The sequence below is a fragment of the Anabrus simplex genome, chromosome 2 (genome assembly GCF_040414725.1).
Source record: "Anabrus simplex isolate iqAnaSimp1 chromosome 2, ASM4041472v1, whole genome shotgun sequence".
NCBI classification, from domain to species: Eukaryota; Metazoa; Arthropoda; class Insecta; order Orthoptera; family Tettigoniidae; genus Anabrus; species Anabrus simplex.
This window is the reverse complement of record NC_090266.1, coordinates 296,230,391-296,235,597: the sequence shown is the minus strand read 5'-3', so window position 1 is coordinate 296,235,597 and position 5,207 is coordinate 296,230,391. Positions and strand designations below refer to the sequence as shown.

Below are 5,207 nucleotides of genomic sequence, written 5' to 3'. Positions count from 1 at the left end.
ATGTCCAGTAGTTTTAGCTCGGCGATGATGAATCAGTCAATCAGTCAGTCAGGACATGTTAGTTTATATATTTATAGATTCCAGAAGACGAATCAGATGGTTGGAAAAGATATTTTCTATTAAATTAAATATCATTGTTAAGCAATTATTAGGTAAAAAATATCGAACGACCTGCAAGGTACATTAGTTTTTCGTGGATACACTTCTTTGTTATTGTAGCCTACATAATATGAAGTTTGTTTCACTCTTGCTGTTTGATTTTGTTACACTTATACAAATGCGTATATCTAATTCTGTTTTCTTTTTGACACTAATATCATCATCGTCTGAAAAAGACATGCTTGCACAACAATCGGAAACGCTCCTATAAGAAACGCAAAACTATGTTCTTCCCCGATTAGTGAAATTCGTATTACTGTACCGCCGAAGCGAGTACATATACTAAAATATGGAACGCTTCACGATTTTGCGTGTCATCATTGCGCAGGAGCCATGCTAATCTTCTCTGTATCGTTCCAATTTTATTCTCAAATATTTTAATATTGTCCTTCATCTCCTCCATTCTTCGCACTAATCTCCTCCGTCAAAGCCCGTATAGCTTCACTATCCATGTCGATATCTACAGAGATAACTGCCCCTCCCCCCCCCCCCGCTAACGTCGGTGTCAACAATCCACAACATTACTTTCAGAAAACATGGTTTCATTATTCTAACTCTATTTCCTTTCAGCTTCATAAATTTTTACTTTAACTAAAATTGCAAAATTAAGTCTCAAAACGGCTGTAATTGAAGTTGCCTAACCACCTATCTTCATCAGGAATCATAAAATTTATAAAAATGACAATGGGAATTTTCAGAAATATTAATAATATTATAGCCCTTAAATTCAATTATGACCGTGACTGTGTTCTCATTCATAGTAATAATTTAAAATTTACGTTAAGATGTCACTTATTTAACTAGTACAGGCTAGGCGTTTACATTTGGCTGCAGCTTAAGTGCACCAATCCGGTAATTTAACTATACCATTCTCCTAGAGAACAACTTCCCATGGTTACTTCCAGTTCTGAGTTCTCTGAATCAAATGCACGCTCACACTCCCATATGCTAGCTACGCATATGAAATTACACATATAAGATGTGTTGAATGGTACAAATACCTAGAAAATGCCGCTAATGCTCACAATGTTAACACGACAATCAAATACCACGTGGCTTTGGCACCTGTAACGCAAACGTCTCACGGAAACGCCGTAAATGCCGACAAATGTCAAAACATATGGCGTAACGTCAACCGAAAATGCAGCAAAAAGCCGAATGAGCCCCAACGTGTCAGTACCTCTAGTATGTAAGCCTACATCGTGGGCGTCTAAGACCTATCAAACAATAACACGGCCCCACTCGGCGTGGCACTTGGATGTAACCGCTCTCTGCCCTAAAAAGAATCTGGCGAGAAATCTACAGGGCGTTCATGAGTAAACGAATAGGCGCATGTCTTAAATTTACTTAGCGGCATACAGGGTAGGAGAAAACGGCTCATACCTAACTCTAATGAGAACACATTTCTATACAGTTTAAAATAATTCAGTCCGTTTATTGAATCCTGATGATTATGGAAATGAAACATATATACACAAGTGAAGTACATAATTAATTCTACATTTCTTTGTGGATTATTTATTGACCTATGGTCTTGTGTGATAGGTCCGAGTACTATCTATCGCGATGCGAGATGGCATGACGTAACACGTACGGAAACCTTTATCATAAACACTGAAGCCATCTCATATTATTGAACAAACGAAATTGACACTCATGCAAAAAGTCTGAGTGATGCCTATTCTAAAATACACGAATTATTTCCCCAACGGAATACCATAAGATAAATTATACAGACATGGATCAAAGACCCGGGTGTGAACCGAACCCTCACTGGAATACACAATTCACCGTGCCGATGGGATGAAGCCACCGCCGACGCTAATTACAATCACAACATGTTACACAAAGCATCATAAATAGTCACACATTATGTACACGAATCACGTGAGACACACATCCTTCATCCCACCATGGTGGAATACCATTGCCCACGCCCAGGGCTGATCTGATAACCCCAATGACAAACATGTGGCGCTGAAAACCCTAGCTAATTTATACTCAAAATATAATAATATGACAAATATTAGTCCCAGTTACCGTGTCGCTTATTAGCAAATACATTATTCTGCCGTGTTCAATATTTCCAACTACTAGCCATATTCAGTCAGGCCTTGCTTCTCAGCCCAAATTTCCCTTCCTTTGAGCCGAATACACACAAAAATTACTTCTGGCACAAGGTCGAGGATCACCCCCTAATACAGACGGTCATTAGCCTCGCCTTTCACGGGCATAACAAACAATTTCTTTAAAGATACATCGTTCCGTGGTACACACTCGATAATGCGGAGGTCAATTCCTCATTCATAACCCTCAATGTGTGTGATTACAACATCTCACACCGTGAGTTCAAAACTTCAAACCGCCTTGGTTTCAAATAAAAGAACCTCAATTCAACACGTATTTTTCTCATTGCCGAACCCATGACTTCAAATGTCACACCTATCTCACATCACGACACCGTTTTATAATACTAATATTCGTATAATTATTATCATCATTATCGTCATTATTATTATTATTATTATTATTACTATTATTATTATTATTATTGGTTTCAGCTGTCCACTGACTTCCTTACGTGATTTACCTTACACATGTACGCAATAATGATGCCATACACCTGGTAAGTAGATCGAAATTAGGTCATACCTGGTAATTAAATCATATCAAATCATCACACGGTAACTTCCTCATAATGAAAACCTAATTAAATAGTCACACGATAATTAACTCATAATTAAACCATAATTAAATTGTCACGCGGTAATCAACTCACAATTAAAGAGTCACACGGTAATGAATTGATAACCAAAGCATAATTAAATTATAATCAAACTGATCAAAACGACCCAAATTAAATTGAAACACTCCCTATCTAAATATTTCAAAGGAGGTGTTGAGGTATCAGTCCTGTGAGCATCTCTCGGAATTCTGGAACTTCTCACGTTGCTTAACTTACAGTACTTACCACTCATGCAATTATCAATACTGGATTAGCTACAACCTATTATAAATTATCAATCCCTGAATCTACTAAACTAATGGTCTTGTAACACATTAACTAACTACGGGTTTCCCAAATTGTGCAAATAAATGAATCTTCTCCCGCATACAAATTTCTCAGAATCAAAATTTCCCCTGTTTATAATTAAAATCACTCAGACCTCTTACTAATTACGGAAAAAACGATGTGCTCATCTTTGGCACATCTACATTCAAATAAGGTTACATCCCTAACATTATAGCTACAGTTTATGACAAATAAATCTCGCCCCTTCCAGTCATGCCATGTTATTAGAAAAGTACTCACCTCTATCCTCTGATGACATCTCGGTCAGCTGGGGTGGTCCATGTCGGGTTTTAGCACTGCTCTATCAGCACCAAGGCGATTACTGGTAACTCCATTTCACCATCAAGACGGAAGTCCATGGTCCTCGATCGATGATGTCACTCGCAGTTTCCTAAGCACAGAACACGTCACCAGTTTATTTCCACAATACGTTCGATTGCGTTCCGTGCGGGCGTCCGGCCACGATCTCTGACTAGTACCTTGTAGTCCGCGGTTCAATATCGAATTGCTCTGTACCTCTCAGCCACTGTTCATTTATTACTACCCGTCACGTTCTTGGTGTAGTAATAATAATAGTAATAACTTTACAAGTCGGACTAAGTGTTCGCTATTCGACACAGTTTAAATATTTAATTATTAGCGTCACGTATGTCAACACCATGTACTATTCACACGAATTACTCTCCTGCATTTGAATTTTAGGTTTCAAATCACTAAACAAAGAATTACTAAGAGCTCGGCTAACATACCTTCGCCCTCCGTGATGTGAAAGTTCCGAATGAGAGGCTGCACACTTGACAGTGCTTTTTACCAGAATGAGGTTCCCTCCAATTAAAATATGCAGATGGCCTATCCACGGCCCACTAGACGTCAAATAGTGCAACCATTACGTGATCAGTATCCACCTAATGTGAATGAGACACATCCGTACGATTATTTTTCGTAGGATCTCTTGTAATTAATTAAAATTTTTCCCTCATTCCCCCTCCACTCTGGGGTAAATCCCCGTGTCAATGAGGTGTCTTGACACTAACCAGATGGCCCTTGGTATTTTTGCACGCAGATGTAACGTAGTATTCTTTCTCCATCCGTAAGTTATCAGCCAAGAAGACATTACACACACTAAATAAAAGCCCCAATTATAACTATCTCTTCTATATCGAAAAGCGACGGCATAATTTAGATTTTATTAATTTTCACATCGTAGAAAATCAAGTTGGTCAAGCTGATTTAAAGATGGCTCCCATATTTCGCTTCGAAGAAGTTTGCCTCTCCTCACTTTCTTGAACGTGAGGTGGGGATGATTTTTCCCAAGTTTCGTCACGGTGAACCACCGATACAGCCCCACCCATGACTTCCCAGGCTTCTCTCTTCTGCGGGCTCACCGCTGGACAAAGGAAGATGTTGCGCAATAGATCGCAAATAATGAAATTTATAGAACAAATTTTAAAAACTTATTTCATCTGTCTCAATGATGTTGATATTTATTAATTTCAAGAGTTCTTTCCTCAAAATAGCATTGCGTCTGCAATTAAAATGACCAGTCTTAACCAGAGGTCCTTGGATCATGCCCCTGTCAGGTGCATTACCAACAGCTCATGCTGACAGTACGCTCTAGCGTTAAAACCCGGTTACCTTGAGAAAACCCGCAAGACAGTGTCTTACCGAGTTTTAAACCCAAACCAAATATTGACGATCCCTACAAGGCAATTGTATACAGCAGTCATACGGAGGTTCTAAACAAAATGATTTATCTACCCTTCAACATTCACTTAAGTGAATTTTTGAAAAACAAATTTATACGTCTTTATTTATTTATAAAGGAGATTCTAAATATCAATCATCACGACTGTAACATCTTAAGTTTGTGATATATATATCTCCTCATAAAAGGAATTCAACTCCTTTTAACCCAACCTCCATCAAGTCTATATTCCCCCAAAATGCGTGTTTCCTTATTTTTTAAGGAGATTCA

General features: G+C 38.3%; 1 non-coding gene across 1 annotated transcript; it reads right to left on the bottom strand.

Moving 5' to 3' along the window:
- Positions 1-442: 442 nt before the first annotated feature.
- Positions 443-544, bottom strand: LOC136865054 (U6 spliceosomal RNA). The gene has a single exon (XR_010859441.2). It is a non-coding gene; the product is annotated as a U6 spliceosomal RNA (small nuclear RNA).
- Between the last annotated feature and the right edge of the window lie 4,663 nt (positions 545-5,207).